Genomic DNA, 20276 nt, shown 5'->3' on the forward strand with positions numbered 1-20276 from the left:
CTTTTCCCATCAGGCCCTTTGGGACAAAAGTTCTGGCACTTCACAGCTACACGAATGCTCGGTACTCTCATAAAATGCTTCAAAACCTCTCTGAGACACAAATACAGGAGAACAAAAGCACCAGGCGTATTTATGCAACACACAGGACTTAAAGGGGTCATACCACAAGTAATCCAGTTTTCCTTGATCTGTTGAGATAAAAGAGTTCTTTATTCTATGAAAACATATTGTAGAACTCAAAACTTCCTCCTGAATCCAAAAAAGCTGAAACTAAACTGCAGAAATGTCTTTTTCATGCTTGTGCAACTTTTGTACATCAGACAGTTGAATAAATAACATAAATTTACATGACCATCCACATTTACATGCCAACATCACCTACCGTGCTTGCTTACAAATGTAGCACAGCGCTGTATCTGATTTCATATGTAAAGAGGGCATATACTTATAAGCCTTAAAGGCACAGCACCAAGAAAAAAAACAAATAAGAAAAAAACAACTGGATTAATTCTACAGGTCTGTTTTTTGCACACACAACACACACACACACACACACACACACAATTTAAAATAAGCAGGATGCAATGGAACAAGAGTTAAAGAAATAGGCTAGTTCACCCAAAAACTTATGCCATCTCAAACTCATATGACTTTTTTTCTTCTGTGGAACACAAACAAACATGCAACTTCATGCAATGTATGCAACTTCAGATGTCAAGATTTATAGTAAAAAAGGAGTTACATTTTGGTTTGTTTGGTCTCACCCCCACTCGTATCGCTTCAGGAGACATGGCTTAAACCACTGGAGTTGTATGGATTACCTTTATGCTGCTTTTGTTTTTGGAGCTTGAAAGTCTCCTTGGACCCCATTGACTTGTATTGTATGGATATGAACACATCATACATCAATGAAAATATTTTCATTTGTGTTCCACAGAAAAATAAAGTCATATGAGTTTGAGAGGACATAAGGGTGATTAAAATGATGAGAGGATTAAAATTTTTGGGTAAACTATTACTTTAAGACAAAAAGCTGATGTACGCTTGATTTATTCCATAAATTCCGGATTTGAATGGCTGCTGATGAATAAAACCTTTTTTTCAATTATTTACTTTGTTGAGGTTGCCGAGATACAGCAGGCATTAAAACAAAAACAATAGGCATAGACCTTCATAAAATATGAACAATTATGGAAGCAGCTTGTGTGTGAATGAATAACAGTGTTGCTAATAGAGGACATGACAGTCAGCAAGCTCACATCTGCATGTCTAAATCTGTCCTTAAATCATAAAGTTAAAAGAAAATAGCCAACCTAATGTGGATGCTACTGGTTACAATTCCTATAATAATAGATTTAATTAACCTGGTTTATTACAAGGCTCTCTAGAATACTCGATTCTGATTGGTCATTGGCACCATCCAGCAGTCTGATACTGCTCTGTTGTTCAGCAATTTCTTTCTTCTCAAATACATAATTTCAACACAAATCAATATTTTATGTCCATGTATTTATTTATTGGGTTAGTAGCCATGTATTAAGCGGGATAATGTACAGTCAGCCGGTTGTTATCGCAAAATAAACCCCTTCGGGGGGATACAAGGCCCACAAGATACAAGATACAAGACCTGAACACCTGTCGGGGTTTATTGTGCAATAACAACCGGCTGACTGTACGTTATCCCTTACAAAAATGTGCACAGGTATGAGGCTTGGCCATCAATATTTAGAGAGAAACTGTAAAATACAATTGAAGTGTTTGCACGGCAGCCCTGTTTTGATGTTCCACTGGGAAACTGCAGCCAACCGTGTAATAAGAAACTGCAAAAATGTTGCCATGGTCACATAATGTTCATGAGACAAGGCTGAATATTATGGGGATCTAGTCTGATTTCATATATCAGCAAAAAAAAAAAAAAAAAAAACAACATCAAAAGGGGCAGAGTTGTATATTAAAAACATTTTGTCAAATTAAATTATGTCTACTGAATAGGCCACAGACATAGTCAAAGTATAAAGTCAGACACAGACACTATCAAATATCTGAACAAGCACTAAATAGTCTGTAACATGCTGCAAAGATGTTAAATAGAAAGATAAATCTCCTTTGTTTTTTGACCATGTTTACATTCAAATCATTTTCTGATTAAGGTTAAAGCATCAGCCTCCTCCTCGCTCCAAAAATGTTTCTTTGATTGCTTTACTAAAAATAAGTGCTTGGACTTGTAGCATTCATAATTGTTACATTTGAACATGATCAATGAACAGTAGACATAACAAATGAGGTGTTAAAAACAAGCATGCGCCACCTGCCTTATTTTGATTTCTAGAAACTGGAACATCGGCAAACTGGCTTAATCAAATGAACACATTTACATTGTGTACTCTCAGAAAGAAAGGTACATTATCAGGTACAAGGGGTGTCATTGGGGTGGTACCCTACAGGGGACCTTTTCTGTACCTCTAGTTAAAATGTATAACTTCTTTTGGGCACATAATTGTTCCCTAAGGATCTACTGTGTACCTTTAAACGTACATTACTATGTTTTGCTCCTCTGAGAACTAAAAACATATGTTCGCATGTAATCAAAATTGATCCTATTTACTTTGTAAGCGCACATTACTAGTCTTGTGGTGAACAATTCATGCGTGCAAATTAATCCACAGAATAATATTGTTTGTCTTCGTAATCTTCAATCAAAATCTGAAAATTAGCTTTGTCTCTGGTTTGACGGCTTGGGCAGAACATCCTTTAACCACTCCCATCCAACCGCCAGTCTGCTTTGAGTTTTGACAGCGAGTAAAAAAGACGTATAACAATCAGAAATGGTGAGGAGGTGCGTTTTAGGCTGTGGCTCTCCCAAAACCCTTTTTCCAATCCCCCAAATACCCTGTTTGAAGGCCCGATAGCTTGATTTTTTGCATTTCGAAGAAGGGATATCAGAGAGGTCACAGTTGCGTTCTAAGCATTTCACCCACAAATGCTTCAAAAATTGGACAGAACACAAAATGGGGTTTGTGAAATATCTTTCCTTAACAGATAAGGCTGTACCGTCAGTGTACACCATTGGTACCTCACAAAGTTTGATGGTAAATGAAACTAGCTAGCAAGCTCGTCAGAAACGTTTTTCATCGCTAGCTGTGTTATCTGCCAGCTATATATTTAGACATAAATATAAACATTAGTTTTAGGCTACTGTTCTAAGCAATGCACCCTATTTAAAATCTTGCCAAAATGCAGTAATTAAACACTGCTTAATTTAATAAAGGTTGCAGCAGTAATAGCAAATAACATTCGTTTTGAAAAATTTGCATTACCATTGGGAGACATTGAGATGTTTTCGAGGGTGAACTTGCTCCTGAGCCTCCACATCCAGGTCACCATTAGTACTCTCAGCAGGTAATGGCTCAAACATATAAGGCCTGATTCCCACGATAAAATGATCCTCTGTGTGCTCCTGCTCCTCGTCCTCCTCCGCCTGCTGCAAACAAACTTCTTCCTCATCGAAAGCGATTGCTGGCGGTGTGTCAGGTAGTCCTCCACAACTGATTGTAAACTTGCGTTCAGATCTGCCTCCATTTCTGTATGGAACGCCTACTCTTCTAGATCCAATCAATTCCCAGTGGATAAAATCAAGCCCCACCCTCTATTTTTTCTCATTCAATATTCTGTTTCACTTAGAAATACGTCACGATACTGTAAAGTCAAGTAAAGTCGGTCGCAACTTCTGTTACATGCGGACTTTAAGGGTACAAATTTGTTTCCAAAACAAGAGTAGCACCCCAGTTACGGGTTTGTACCTTACACGGTATCTTTTTTTTTTTTTTTTTTGAGAGTGTACTTTACATAATTGTAATATGACAAATTGTAATTTAATTTGCATGTAAACATAATAATTTTCTCGAGGTTACAGAGGCCACAGTTTTGCGTAGCCACACTTTTGACTACATCATAATGTTTGGTTCACAATATTGTAGCTTATTCTGACCAAGAACCGCCCATTTCAACTGGAAGAGACCATCTGACTGACATATAAAGCGACCACTTACTGTTTGCTTTTTTTAAAATAAATTATACCTCAATAATAGGCATTGGAAAACAAATTCAAATAGTGGTAAAAGTCTCCACAAACAATTGTACTAATAAAAAATAATAAAAAAATAATGGATAATGTGTGTAGACATTGTGATTCAAATCTCCTTCTAAAAGTACTAAACTGATTACTTCAAAGACATAATTTAGAAAACAAATTATGTTTTCAGTTCTGCTTGTGAATATCTAGTTAACTTGCTACTAAGCACCTCAAACTAAATCTGAATTGCCACTGGCAAACTTTGGTAAATCCAGTGATTAGTTCTTCCTCAAAAGCACTCACTTAATGAACCCATTACATTGTTTAAACAATTTATTTCCAGGCAGACTGATTAAAAAGAAAAACAAAAAAACTGGCTCAGGTGGTAGAGTGGGTTGGCCACTAATCGCAGGGTTGGTGGTTTGATTCCTGGCCCACATGACTCCACATGCCGAAGTGTCCTTGGGTAAGACACCGAACCCCAAGTTGCTACCAATGGCAGGCTAGTGCCTTACATGGCAGCTCTGCCATCACTGGTGTGTGTGTGAATGGGTGAATGAGTCACAGTGTAAAGCGCTTTGAAAACCGCTAAGGTTAAAAAAGCGCTATATAAGTGCAGACCATTTACCATTACTCCCAGAAGTTGTGTAAAGCCAGCCAATCAGATTAGAGCTTGCCAGTTTGAGAAAGCAGTTTTGTGTACAATACATTAGACGGTCAGTCAAAAAGGCTACAAAGGCAGTATCCTATATCTTTCGAAAAAAGAGCAACAAGGAGATGCTTGCAGAGTGAGAAAACAGAGGAAAACGGAGGATAAAAAAGGAAAACAGAGAAAGGGAGAGAGAGAATGTAGCTGCAAGGACAGTGTCTCTACAGTAACGACAGTTGACATGTAAACATGTGGCATACTGTCAGACTTTCACACGGGCACTAAACTACAAATAAAATAACACAACGGTACGGTGACTCCATCCAAATGCTTACACCGCCATATGGTTTAATATTGTAAACGCATTGTCATTTTCAAACAGGCACAGCGGAGTCGCATTAAACCAGACAGCCACCCGGAGCATAGCAGTCTCAGATTCCACATGCATGTCACTGCAGCCCACTGCAACAAACCAAAGCCTGCAGTCTCACTCGGGAAATCTTATTATTTCACACACTTCAGGGGAGCTGTGCTACCATTCTGTCCTCCCAAACAATTGGATAATGCATGTTTTGATTTTTTATCTCCCAAAAACTTTCCAATATAAGGGAGACCAGGGCTAGTTGTCACAAAGGGAAATTGTCACAAGGGTTATATCTCAGTAAACTATGAGTTTCAGTCAAAAGTCCACTTACACAAATGTGTGTTTACTCTAGCAGTGGTTTTGTATGTTGGTTTCAAGCACCTAGTGTTTGACTGGCATAAAATAGGATACTTCAGGATAAGATAGGTGAATTATGTCCTCCAAACTAAAATTCCAATATGATATTTTTGCTACACTGTAGCTGTTGGGTAAACAAGTGAACACAATAAAACCACATTAGCATACAGTACATTCAGGCAGGAGTCCACTAATAAAATGAAGGCAGATTTTATCCCAGAGTCTGAACTGTGATCTCAAGGGTATTTTTCATAAATGTCAAGACGGTGCAAGTTGTCATATTTTTATTGGGTCAAGTTATCACATGTGTTTTATATAATGCTGTGGCCGAAATCATGAAAAGCTGTTAAGATAAATTAGCATTAGATGTTTGTAGTATATATTATTTAAAGATATATTATAAAAAATAATAAATATAAAATATATTTATTCTATATTTTTTTCTTAGATGAGAAAATTTGAAAATGTTCATTAAGATAACTTATTCTTTAGACTTTTGTTGTGGATCAAAAAAGCACAGTAGACATACAGCACCTCCCTTTTGATAATAAACATGAAATTTGCCATAGACTTGTTTTTACATTTACATTTATTCAGTTGGCAGACGCTTTTATCCAAAGCGACTTACAAAAGAGGAAAACATAAGTGAATCATCTTAAGGACACAGTGGTATGAAAAGTGCCGTGTTACAAGTTTCACTAGCATCAGAATAGCATTCAAGACAGATTAAAGTGAACTTTTTTTTTTTTTTTTTAATGACTGGTTAAGTGCTCATGGAAAAGATGTGTTTTTAGCCGTTTTTTTTAAGACAGAAAGTGAGTCAGCTTCACGGATGGAGTTGGGAAGTTCATTCCACCAACATGGTATGGTGAAGCTGAAAGTCCAGGAAAGTGTTTTGGTGCCTCTCTGTGTTGGTACAACAAGGCGACATTCCTTAGCCGACCGCAGGCTTCTGGTGGGAACGTAGCTCTGCAGAAATGATTTTAGGTATGCTAGAGCAGACCCAGTGACTGTTCTGTATGCCAGCATCAGAGCCTTGAATTTGATACGTGCATCAACCGGCAGCCAGTGGAGAGAGACAAGGAGTGGTGTAACATGCGCTCTCTTTAGTTCATTAAAGACCAGATGTGCTGCTGCATTCTGGATCATTTGCAGGGGTCTAATTACACATGCAGGGAGGCCTGCAATGAGAGCGTTACAGTAGTCCAGTCTAGTTATGACAAGTGACTGAACAAGAAGTTGTGTGGCATGTTCAGAGAGGAAGGGTCTTATCTTCCTGATATTGTAGAGTGTAAACCTACATGATCTTGTGGTCTTTGAGATGTGGTCTGTGAAATTTAGTTTGTTATCAATGGTTACCCCTAGATTTCTGACCGTTTTGGAAGGCGTTACTGTAGTTTTTCACACTGTGTCTCTGGGTGAGCAAAAGACAGACACAGTCGAGGCCAGTCAGACACAGTCAGGCATCGGAGAGGCATTTATTTTACATGATAAACAACAAAGTATTAAAAAATGTGAAAATAAAGTGTCCATTGGGAATAAAGTGTCCAAAAAAAGAGAAGGGGAAGCCTGGCATCCTTGCGGAATGCAGACCAAAGGGATTTTGACTAAATAGGCAACAAGATCAAAATTTTTCCATTATATTTAACTCCTAAATATCAAAAAGTACCCAAACATAACAGGAAGATTAAGGATGTTTTGAATCCAGTCCCTGGTGAGCCCAACAGGCTAGATCAACCAGCAAACAGGTCCACCACCTAGACCAGCACCAACCAGCATGGAAATTCAAGGTGGTCTGAGCTGGTATTGTCAGACAGAAGTCAGGCCACAGTATGCAACAGGAAATAAGGAGCATCGTTGTCTCATTTAAGGTGGCGGTGAAACGTTTTAGCTGCTCCCAAAGGAAATCAACTGTTAAACAGGGGAACCATAAAGTCAGAAATAGAGGAGCCGGTGGCAAGCCGTATTCTCGCATCCCCGGTGTGTAACAGAAGCCAGTTTGTTGACCCTTTATATATTCATTGCTGTTTTACGAGGCAAAGCATCTCATGCATGGTGTAGTTAAGAAGGACAGAGAAAAAAGCAGCGACAAGCTGCTAATACTCGCCTCTGCCGTAGGAAATAGGCAACCTCAATTACAAGCAGTGTGGCTTCTGTATTATTGAATAGCAGCAAGCAATCGCATCTCTGACAGATATCACCTGATGTCGCCAGCACGACAAGTGATAGCCCGGTGCTGGCACTGATGTTAAGCAGCTCAGAGCGACAAATTGGTAAACACTGGTAAATGAGACAACGGTAATGCATTTACGCATAGACTTTGTGATATAGGTGAGCAAGCAATGCATCAATCAACATAACGCCTGTTTTATGGCACTGAATCAAATACAAAGAGTGCTAATGAGTCTGTACGACAACCACTTAGCCTTAGTGCTCAACAACAACTTAGATTTGACTGATGACAATGAGCTCTCATATGCTTTGGATATAAGTTATTTACATATACACTACATGGTCAAAAGTGGTCACACCACCTTGTAATTAACAAGTTTGGCAATTTCTCATATGCCTATTACTAGAGGGTGCATAAAATCAAGCATACATCCATGCAATATCATTAGACAAACATTTTCAGTAGAATAAAATGTACCCATCTGTTCCAGCATGCCTCTGTGCACAAAGCGAGGTCCTTATAGATATGGTTTACTGAGTCTGGTGTGGAAGAGTTTGACTAGTCTGCACAAACCAAGACCTAAACTCAGCTGTGCATCTGCAATTTTGCTTTAATAAAACAAAAAATACACTCATATTCAATGCAATGCAATGACCACTTGACCAACAAGTCATAGCAGATATTTTACCTCTAATCTGTGAATCCGCTCAATGGGCTATTGAAATTGTTGGTAAAATGATTCACATTTTGTTTCTAAATGTAATTATTCCCATTTCAGCTTTGCTTTGGAAATGAGCCAATACACTACTGCAGACCTGATCTCCAGATCAATACACATCACATTCACATTTACTGTATGTTGAAAAATAGTCAATATTAGGGATGAGAATTGTAAAGAATTGAGCGATTCCTGTTCCGATTCCCAGGGAAATTATAGTTTCGGATTTTTCATTTCGTTTTTGTTTCTATTTTATATTCAATTTTAATTCACACTTTGTCTATTAGTTTTAGTTTAGTTTTCTCAGTGATTTCTATTTTCAGGTAAGATTTCTTTTTTTTTTTTAGTTTTTACTTTAGTTGTTTACGCTACTGAGAGTAGCGGTGTTGCAGTGCTGCTGAATGGCAGTATTTTAATGGGTGATTATAATGGGTGTATTTTAGTACAGTGTTGCGTCTGCATCAGCAGAGGTATGCATGTTCGAAAGCCATTAATGGAACCAAAAGTCATGAACATCATTCGGCTCCAGGCATTTTTCTTTTTTTTTAATGGAACCGGTTCTAAATAAGAACCGATTGACCCCTTGTCAATACAGATTATTTCTTTATCAAAACAGTAAAAGATCATATTACACTATTGAGTATAATCTGAGTAATATTAATGGGCTAGGCCTTCGCCATGTCATCACCTTCACCAAAAAGTTGTTCTGGCATCACTGTCCACTACTTTTAAATACAATTTGATGCCCATGTCTTCACAAAAGAGGGCAAGATTCCAGCAAAAACACCCCCTAACCAAAGTTGTGACCCCTAGTCAAGTTGTTTCCAGTTGGCTAGTGGGACGGCACCTTAATATGTCTCAGTGTATTATTGGAACTGTTGTCTGTCCACAGGCATAAACAAAAGTCTAGTCATCTAGGATTCTGTGTTATTTACCCTCTGACATGATGACCAAAGATTCTATGTGGATGCTCTACACTTGCCTGAAGAGCAGTACAGATGTTTATATCTATGGCCTGCTTGCATCATGATGTCTGGGTCTAATCCCAGAATTGGATCTCATTCTGCACGCCTAAGTTGATGTGTCACTCCCCTGCTCATTAGTATGCCAAGGGCGGACCACCTGCAGTTGAGGTTTATACTCCAGAGGTTCATTTGATTGCAAATGTGTCCATTTCAGATGCTGTGTTAAAGTCCAAAGGAATGTTAAAGGAGATGGATAAAAAGAGAAGGTGTGAATTGATGAGACGGGTTTTTTGTTTTGTTTGAAATACTTGTCAATGATCAGAATACTGGCATATAATTACAACTATGGCTGTCAACTGATTAAAATTTTGAATGTTTTATAAATTTGTGTGATTAGATTTGTTTTCTGCCAGGGTGAGTAAAAAATGACTGAATTTTAATTATTGGGTGAATTGTCCCTTTAAGTTAAGAAAATACTTGTCATGAAGGGTTTTCTTAACTTAAGGGGTTTCTAGCAACCAGCTGTCTGCAGAATTATAGATAGGTAGCTAAAGCATTCCAAGGGTTAAAGTATATCTGGATCTGGGAAGCATTCCGTGGCTGATTGTGGAACTCAGTGAGTTATTGCCTTTACTTTAGGAGCAGTCAGGCTCTTATTGGTAATAAATTGTGGTGCTCAATATCCGATCTGTGAGGTGTCAGTTATGAAGACTGAAGCTGGCACAGAATTTGTTTTCCATCTCTTAAGCAGTCTGGCTGCTGCCTCTCCAAGAACATTGATTGCCCTTTCCCTGCCCACATACTGAAGAGATAAAGTAATGTGGTAGTAACTGCTAATAACATAGTGCTATAGTCTTGAAAATATCTGTTAATAACTTTGAGGTCATTTCGTCTGAAGTCCACCTGCTGGTGTGGAGCAATGTACAATGATGCCTCTCTGCGCTTTTGACTTTCGGCATAAAGTCTGGTCTACTTTGCAGAATATTCTGGCAAAGAACTGCCAACTTATACAGAAATAGACGTATAAATGAGACAACTACAGTTAATTTTGTAATTATGTGCATTTAAGGGGTATGTTTTTTTTTTTTTTTTTTTTTAAATGGATGAATGGAACCGTAGAGAAAAAAAAATGAATTCAAATAGGCTACAGTAACTGTCTTTGCAAAGTATACATTGTGATCAGAATTTCTGTTCATCCAAACGACAGTTTGTAATGGTGAATCAACATGGGATTTTCAACGGCCAATAGTAACTGATTTACAGTAATGCCTATAGAATATTTAATGACATGAAAATTTGATGCATACAAAACTGCTGAAATGTAATGCACATATTTATTATTTATTTTTTTACTTTTTTCAATATTTAGGCTACTTAAAATTCACTATTATATTTGAAAACTTTAAATTGTGCATCAGCCACTGACAAAGCCATAGGTACATTTCTGAACCACAAAGGGAAGGTAAATAAAAGGTCAAACGAATACAGTTATCAGCCAATGCGGGAAATTTCCAAATGGCCAAACACTGGCAGATTAATCAACCTGCCCAATATATTAATCTATCACTATTAATAAGAACTAATTCTTTTAACGAAATAACTCATAAAACCAAGGGGAATATACTGTACTGTTCTAGTTAAATTTGTACTAAGGCCACTCCACACTCATCTGTTTTTGTTTGAAAACTCAGTTTTTAGTTTTCCAACTTCATTGTTTTCCAAAGTATAATTTTTGGTGGAGGAAAACACTTTTCCAATGTGGATAAGGGGCATAAATGAGTGAAAATGTATTATTAGTGTGGACATAGCCTAAGTGCCTCAAACAAATCTCTGAAGATTTGATTCCACATTCCTTGCAAACTTTGTCAGTGACACTAATTCTTCATCAAAAGTGCTCATTGTACCTTTTAAACAACTTATTGGTTGCCCAGAAAACTGGTGGATGTTAATGACTAATCGATATTCGATTAATTGTCATTAATAATTTGATCGATTAAGCTTATTGATCATTGATTAATTAATTTAAGAGCTAATGCATTCAGTAATCTTGCAAGCAGACGTTGGTAAGACTTTATGTCTATATACAGTAGTCATCAGTCGCTAAAGGGCGCACTGCTGCTTGCGGGCTGAATGTAATCTGGGTTGCAGTGTTTCTCTTTAAACGAACATTGTGTCATACACCGTGATAGTGTGTTAAAGTACATGACAACAAGCACTGTTGATCCGCAGGTCTCCTTGTTTCATCCCAACCTACAATACGTCAGTGATCAGGAAAGCAGGAAGGTACGTTCACCTGACATCTCACCATCACCAGAGAAGCAGTATGTTATATACTGTGTTTATGCAGCATGTTATGATTTGACTTAATTGCAGATAAAATAGTCCAAAGGTCTGAAATATCCCACGATCCAAAATGTGAAGTTTTAATTAACTCAAATATGTATCTTCTACACAAGTTACTGTACAATGTAATTCATTAAAAGTAATGAAACATTCACAAATTCGTACTAAACATAGCCTAAATGTATTGAAATACACTGAGCTAAGAACATTTTAAGAGGTAAATGTCAATACTTGCATTTCTTAAATGTATTAATTTAAACTACATTTAACCAGCAGGTTTCATGCACGTCCTCCACGTGCGTTTTGCTGTATTAACGTTAACGATTATTGGATTAATTGATCATTAATTTCCATGACAGTCGATTATGAAAATGTCTGAAAATGGACATCCCTACCACTGACTCCTAAAAAGTTTTAAGTTGCCAGCCAATCATATTGACTATTTCAGCCAGCTCTTGCCATTTTTTGTGCCGTATGCATCTGACAGTCAGTAAACAGACTGTGGGCAGTCGGTGGGTGGATGTGCTGTCTGAGGCTGACAATACCCTGCGCTGAGTAGCCATTAATCAATAGTAATAAAATAGCTGCATTGCATTGTAAAGACTTATCATTTGTTTATTTAAAGTTTATTTTAAGGTGACTGAAAAGGAGGGACAGTAAAACCGAATGGGTTCCACTGATCTCTTCTTGACTGATATGAAACAAGACTATGACCTCATCAACATAAGGCATGTAAAGCACCAGTGTTGAGGAAGCTAATTTCAAACTGTAACTTCCCAAGTTTCAAGCTACTCATAATTTAAAGGAGTTGAACTACAGTCAAGCTACAGTCAAGCTCCTAAGAAACAGTAGCTACATAGAATTTAATCAAGGAGGCAATATCTTTTTAAATATATCACCATCAGATGATATAATTTATTTTTACAGTCAAATTAGTATTTATCTGGCACAAAACAATGAGGATCTAACAAACATGCTAATTAATACAACTCTAAAACATAGACAAACAGCAGCCGTCATTATGTCACTTCCAAGGCATTTTGTAGTGAACTAAACAAAAAGAAGACATAAAATGCAGGGGGCTCATTCATGAAATGTGTAAATCATTCATAATTCCAATTTGACTTAAATTGTTGAATGCAACAAATCCCATAAGAATGGTTTTACAAACTATTAACACATGCATTTTTTGTTTTGTGTACTGACTCAATTGAATCACTGATTCCTTTTTGTGCAGTGAATCAGTGTATAATTATTTTTTTTTTCTCCCCTTTTCTCCCCAATTTGGAATGCCCAATTCCCAATGCGCTCAAAGTCCTCGTGGTGGCGTAGTGACTCGCCTCAATCCGGGTGGCGGAGGACGAATCTCAGTTGCCTCCATGTCTGAGACCGTCAATCCGCGCATCTTATCACGTGGCTTGTTGAGTGCGTTACCGCGGAGACATAGCGCGTGTGGAGGCTTCACCCCATTCTCCATGGCATTCACACACAACTCACCATGTGCCCCACTGAGAGCGAACCACATTATAGCGACCACGAGGAGGTTACCCCATGTGACTCTACCCTCCTTAGCTACCGGGCCAATTTGGTTGCTTAGGAGACCTGGCTGGAGTCACTCAGCATGCCCTGGATTTGAACTCTCAACTCCAGGGGTGGCAGTCAGCGTCAATACTCGCTGAGCTACCCAGGCCCACTTATCAGCGTATAATTTTTAACAGATTAATTTACATGAACCATCCGAATCTGAAATCCTACATATAACAGAAAGGAGTTTAGAAGAGCACATTTGATTATCGCCTTATTGGCTGCGTGTGAAATACAATAGTAGATCTGCAACTTATAGCCTAGTTAGTGACTCCACAAATCTACATTATAAAGTACTGCTTCAAATAAACTGAGATGTACCTTGTTTATGATTGAGAAGTTATCTGCCTTTCTTGTACAAAAAATGACTGCATGTGAATCAGAGATGTCTAAAGAATTTTTTCGATGTTCTTTACCGGATGCCGACAGCATCATTGCAAACCCATCTGACAGCCATCCAGTGCTGCTCTACAGAAAGTCATTTCCCTCTGCACTCATGCTGACCAAATGTCAGACTCTATTTCAAATATCTCAACTCAACTGCATTACAGATACTTTAAATGCACTAGATGCTACACACTTCACAATGAAAGTGCAGTCTATAAGCTGCAACAACACTTTGCTATTCATTTCTTTCTCTATATTGTGTTATATTCTGGTTAGTCTTGCATATAGCCAAACCTATGGCCATCGGCATACAGTCTGGTCCAATTTGCAGCTTATTCTGGCCCAGAACTGCCCAATTAGGCAGCAAAGGTCTGTCTGACATGAAAAGGGATCAATCACACTTTGTTTTGTTTTGACATGCCATTTAGGAGCGAGTTTAACTGAAACAGTAGATACCACAATGATAGAATGCTGTTGAAAATCTCGTTCAAACAACTACAAACATTAGGCTTTTAGTCCATGTCTATAAGGTCTGGTGATATCTATATGCTAGTATACTGCTAAAAGTTAGCAAAATAAATTGACAAAATCAACCTTTACTAGATGTACACATTTAAACCTCGCAGTTTTTCTTTTACAGTAAATTAGACCAAAAATATTGATGACTCATCTTGCACCATACAGATTTTCGGTTTCAATAGGAAATACGTTAACACGTAAGAAAACTGAGCTCGTTAACCTCGTCAAAAATGGCAATTTATTTGGGGTTGTTTAAGTATCAGCTTTGTTTCATATGTTTCTCCATGATCATATTGTCACATGAATTTCATAATGAAATCTCTGACTTTTAAATTGCATACTTCTGTATCTTGGCAAATCTGAGGAGAGGAGACACAGGTGAGATTACTAAGGTCCTTTCCACAGAGTCTCCAATTGCTCTCCATTTAATATGATTTCTTTGTGATTTTTCTTTCTTATCAGCACACAAATTCCCCTCGACAGTTTTTTGTAAATTAGGTTAATCAATCATTTGGGCTGCTGGTTTGTCTAAATTAAATATTACCATCATTTTTGCACTCTGAAATGTACAAGCCACTAAACTATACAAATAATCCAAATGAGTGCTGACGTTTGCCCATATTAACTTGCTCATTTTTCAGCTATACACCCATGAAATTAGCTGTTGGAATAATGGACTGTTTGAAAACTTAATTTTAAAAGCTGCTCTTCTTGGACTTGTACTGTCTATACCAGGGGTGCTCACACATTTATTTAAGTAGAATCAAATCTACTTTTTCATAATGTTATTATAGCAAGATCTACCATACACAATACACAAAGTCAATAGTGAAATTTGATGATTCGCTATATATCTATTTTAAAGCTACAACAAATAATAATATTTATTTTTTAATTATGTAAGCATTGTTTCAAGTTCTCAAGTAGGATAATTATTCAAGACAAGTCAACAGTTTGTAATCATACAGTATAAAAAGTAAGTAAACAAATGAATGAAAAATAAAGACAATAAATAAAAAACAAATTAAAAACAATAAAACATGTGCTGAGTGATTCCAGCCAGGTCTCCTAAGCAACCAAATTGGCCCGGTTGCTAGGGTGGGTAGAGTCACATTGGGTTAACCTCCTCGTGGTCGCTATAATGTGGTTCGCTCTCAGTGGGGTACACGGTGAGTTGTGCGTGAATGCCACGGAAAATAGCGTGTAGCCTCCACGCACGCTAGGTCTCCGCGGTAACGCGCTCAACAAGCCACGTGATAAGATGCGTGGACTGACGGTCTCAGACGCAGAAGCAACTGAGATTCGTCCTCCACCACCCAGATTGAGGCGAGTCACTACGCCACCATGAGGACTTAGAGAGCACTAGGAATCGGGCATTCCAACTGTAGAGAAAAAAAAAACAACCAAAGAAAAACCTCAAATTATTAAGAAAACAGTGCTTTGTCTAAAAAAAATGAACAGCAGTAGCCTATTAATTATTCAAGTAAACATTCGGAATGAAATTAAATGTAACATAAAACTACTAGCTTCTGGTTTTCACGGTTTGATTATACTCCATTAATTAATTTTTAAAGCTACAAAATTTATTCAGCCAAGAGCAGTGAGTGGTTTATTTGTTTTCTTGTTATTGTTGTTTGATTAATATTGACGACATGTCAGTGGCAGATGTGTTAGGTTATATTTATACTTCAAATCCGACATTTTGATACAAATCCGCTTTTTGTCCAACTGTTCACATTCGCTGTTGCTGTCCTACAAACATTTATACCAGTCTCCTGCCCTGCTGTCCATGCTAGAGATTATTATATTTAACACTGTTAAAACACGTATTTAACTTTTTTGCATAACTGTCTCATTATGTTCTTTCCATGGTGTTGATGCATTCTGAGGAGTATATAATCTGTGTTTTTATTCGAGTGAGATGAGTAAGAGCGCTGTTGAATAAATACACTATACCTATTTATATTTGCACATGTATTTTGCTGACTCCTGAAGCCAACTACTCTTTTTATAATGTCTGGATTAATGCCTGGATAATATAACACAAGGCACTGTGGTACAAATACACATGGAGTAGTGCATATTAAGAATAACATGTATAGTACAGTATAAAATATGATGCATAATATTAAAAACAATTTATAAGAAAACATTGGCTCACGGTCTTTTCTTTATCGAAATTATTGCAATACTTTGTTATACTATCCTTAAGAACAATAACAATATTAATGCTAATAGGCCTAATCACTGAATCTGCTATTAGGGAAAGTGCAGGGAGTACATCCCGTATGGAGATGAGCAGGTTGACTTGTATGGAGGACATGGAGATCCAGATTGTTCATTCAAGTTTTTTGTTTTTGTTCGTAGGCAAAGTTGTGTAGTTTTGGGTATCTTATACAAACAACATGTTCATAATTGTTTGAATAAATAAAACAGACAACTAATACTGTAAAAGAACTAATAAAAAAATCAGAATATTTATGTTTTGACTCTTTTACCAACAAAAACAATGAAACAGTAATAATAATAACAATACTACTACCACTACTAATAATAGCAACAGCACAAACGCCTCGTCATAACATAGAGGGCAGTGGCCCTTGGTTTTGTGTTGTTGACAGAATTTGGCCCTTGGTGAAAATGAATTGAGGAACCCTGGTCTAGACTATGAAACATGGAAAAGATATGCACATTTAAACCTGTAAATAAACAGAAAGTTTTAATATTTGGATTTACATGTAAAACAAAGAAAATTTGTAATGTGAAATGAGGAAGAAATATTTACAGAAATATTCTGCATTATTTCTAGGTCACTAATAAAATGTAAAAGCACACAATATGTATTTTGGAACATTCTCAGTTATCTTGCTTGTGAATCTGGATAACACGATCGTCAGGTTTTGTTCATGCCAGCTCGAGTACATGCTGTTGTTAAAAAGGCAGACATACCAAATACTAAGATATTCTTATATAGATATAAAAGGTCTCTGCCTTTTGAACCCTACTGTTCAAATGTGCACAGATTTAGAAAACATCCTACTGGGAAGCACAAGATTAGAAATATCACAAACTGTTTTCCTGATAAGATCTGACCAGAATTGCAACCTGGAGATTATCACCATCATACCAGCAGGCAAATACGTAAGTCAGTTTTTATTTTTTCTCCATACAAATCGTAACTGGATTAGGACAACAGTGCAGGGGTGGGTTTACGATTTCTGAGGCTCCAAGGAGCCCCATTAAAAAAAATCCTTAAACAATTACATAAAATTGATTTTAAATCATAAAGTTTAATTCATCCTATCAGCCGTTGTATCCAAGTACATTCAAAATGTTTAATGAAATAAAAATCTAGTTAAAGATTCCACAATACAATGATAAAAAAGCAATATTTACACATATATATATATATATATATATTTACAAAACACTTTTTTTCCTTTTTTAAGAGAACAAGGTGTGCAAAACCTACTACTTCACCCAGTAACATTTTGGAATTCCATTGTTACAGTGTATATTAATATTATAACCCAACAATTATTTATTGTTGTCCAGTTTGTCATTATAATATGCTACAGTATTATTATTATTACTTTGATGACTTGTTGTATACAATAGTAATATATTTGTCTTATTTACTTTACTTTCATCTTGAGCTTATATTCTGACGCAGCAGTGTATTGTTCATCGTGTTGCAAAAGGCTGTATTTTATGTAAGCAATGTAGGCAACATTCCTAACTGTAACAGTAAACATACAAGGAACGATGGCCCCTCAGCACACTAGAGCAGAAGGAAAAAAAAACATTGCCGTTTATCAAGCACTGAAACTTTGCTTGGAGCAGAACAATCTGGAATAAAGTTAAACATTGTAACAGTCACCTCTTTGCAACCTGAACTTGTTCAGAACTTTAAATCTTTGTGACACCTGCACTAAAAAACAATCTAGACGCAGCGCAACGATTGAAACAGAACGCAGATGTCTCGACGTGCATTTTTGAAACCTGAAGTTCTTTTTAACTTGACAGAGTGACTAAAAATGTGCCAGTCCTGTGTGAGACACTGAAGAAACTGTGAGACGTGGTGCAGCATTCAAGGACGTTCATCCAGCGCGTTTACATAGAAAACCAACGGAAAACAGAGCAGGTTCGGAAGGCCTGTATATTTTGTCATAAATTACAAACCTGAACCCAAAGTCCTACTGACCCGAACCCAGCGGCTTCATGAACCACTCTGAGACCGCAGACAACAGGGTATCTGCGCGTGTACTCTGAACAACATGTCACCCCCAGGCGGTTTTTTCTGCTGCATGGTTTGCGTGGTGGTTAAACGCGCTACTGCAACAGTCTCTCATTGTCCTTGTCATTATCATATTTTATATATTTTTGGCTGTGATATTTCAAAGGCAGTACGCAGAGACATCTGTCAGCATACACAGCCGTTAGAGGATAACAAAGTGGCATGCGTTCTGTGAAGAGCAAATGAATCCGGAACGGAAGGGAAAGGCTGTGTAGCTATTTGCACAGTTTTTCTTAGTAAACCACCAGCAATACACCCACGACACACACACACACAATTTGATAGATTGTGCAAGCAAATCGGCACCCGTTCTTTGAGGTCTTAGTAAATCAGGGCTCTTATTATGATTTTTCTTAGGTTTAACCCCTAACCCAAACCTACTGTAAACCTATAGTCTCACCCCTTTTCTAAAACCTAAACTTAAACATGATTTTAATAGGCTTTGGGACAAGTATTCTTAGGATTTTTCCTAAGCTTAACCCCTTACCCAAACCTAAACCTAACGATGATTTTAATAGGAAAATAATTTTTGTGTACCACAAAAGAAAGAAAACTGGAAGCGCAAAACATGTTGACATACATCTACCCTGTCTAAAATCTATTCTTACCGAGTCGAGTAACTTACTGCTTTTATGAAAAGGTTGTAAAAGCATCATAATAAAAAGACACTGATGTTCAATGAACAGCTGAATTTATTATTAATAATTACCAGAATAACCAATTTTTTACTGTTTGCAGTTGCCAGGCAATGCAGCAACTTGACACATTATATTTATTTTACAGCAGCTTTGAACACAACTCATTCAATCAGAATTTGGGACTATCTGTTTTATAAAGAAAACACCAGAACAAGGGACTGGTAAATTTCTCATTTGTGCATGAACTATTCCTTACACCCACATGAACAAGCCCTGAAAGACCCTCCTATTTAGAAGTCAGACCTAAGGGTAAACCTTCTACATAGAGAAGAAAACAGTGATATCCTCCATGTGGGAAATTCACTCTGACTTACGTTGCCTGTTGCAGTTGGATGCTGTAATTTCCTGTAGCAACAGGAAATAAAACAGTGTACTTGTAGCAGCAGGAGGGAAAAAACTGCTGTAGATGGAGCCAATCTAATGGAACAAAACTGTACAGAATTTAAGCTACATCACTGATGGACCATAAGCTACATTAGTCAGGGAATATTTAGACAGATGGCAGCAAAACTGTAGTTTTTCTCCCAAAATGTGCTCAAATTCAAGTCTACATGGAGATAAGTGAGGCTGACAAGTGCAAAAACTGCTAATTCTTTTGCAATCGTGGGATAAAACCTTTTCATCTTCTATCACTTCCAGGATAATTTGAGATGTTGTGACGTGTCAGACAACTTAACCGTGAATGAAGGTCTGATGAAAGCTTTTTTTTTTCTTCCTCATGAAGAAAAAAGTGTCACAGTGAATCCCCTAAAAGGTAAATCTAACAAAACCTGTCAAGAACATGTCCAAGTCATATTTCACTCCAAAGTCAAAAAGAAAAATAAAGAAATTTTGTTTTGCTTAAATAAAATGAAGGTTATTTTCAGGACCATTAAGATTTTAATTTTAATTTAATTTTTTTATTATTATTTTGTTTTTTGCATGGGGATATTATTAAAATGACAATTAAGCTATAGGCAGTACAACAATACTACCATAAAATAGAAATACTTCACATATTATATAATTAATATAAAATTGTCAATGACAAATAAGGTTGTCCGAGGTGATAAAAATTAGCAATATTTTAAAAATCTGGTTTAAAACACACATCAAGTTCATAGACAGTTTTTACAAATTGTTTGAATAATTTTTTTTTCCCGCATTTTGT

The sequence above is a fragment of the Myxocyprinus asiaticus genome, chromosome 11 (genome assembly GCF_019703515.2).
Source record: "Myxocyprinus asiaticus isolate MX2 ecotype Aquarium Trade chromosome 11, UBuf_Myxa_2, whole genome shotgun sequence".
In the NCBI taxonomy this organism is placed as follows: domain Eukaryota; kingdom Metazoa; phylum Chordata; class Actinopteri; order Cypriniformes; family Catostomidae; genus Myxocyprinus; species Myxocyprinus asiaticus.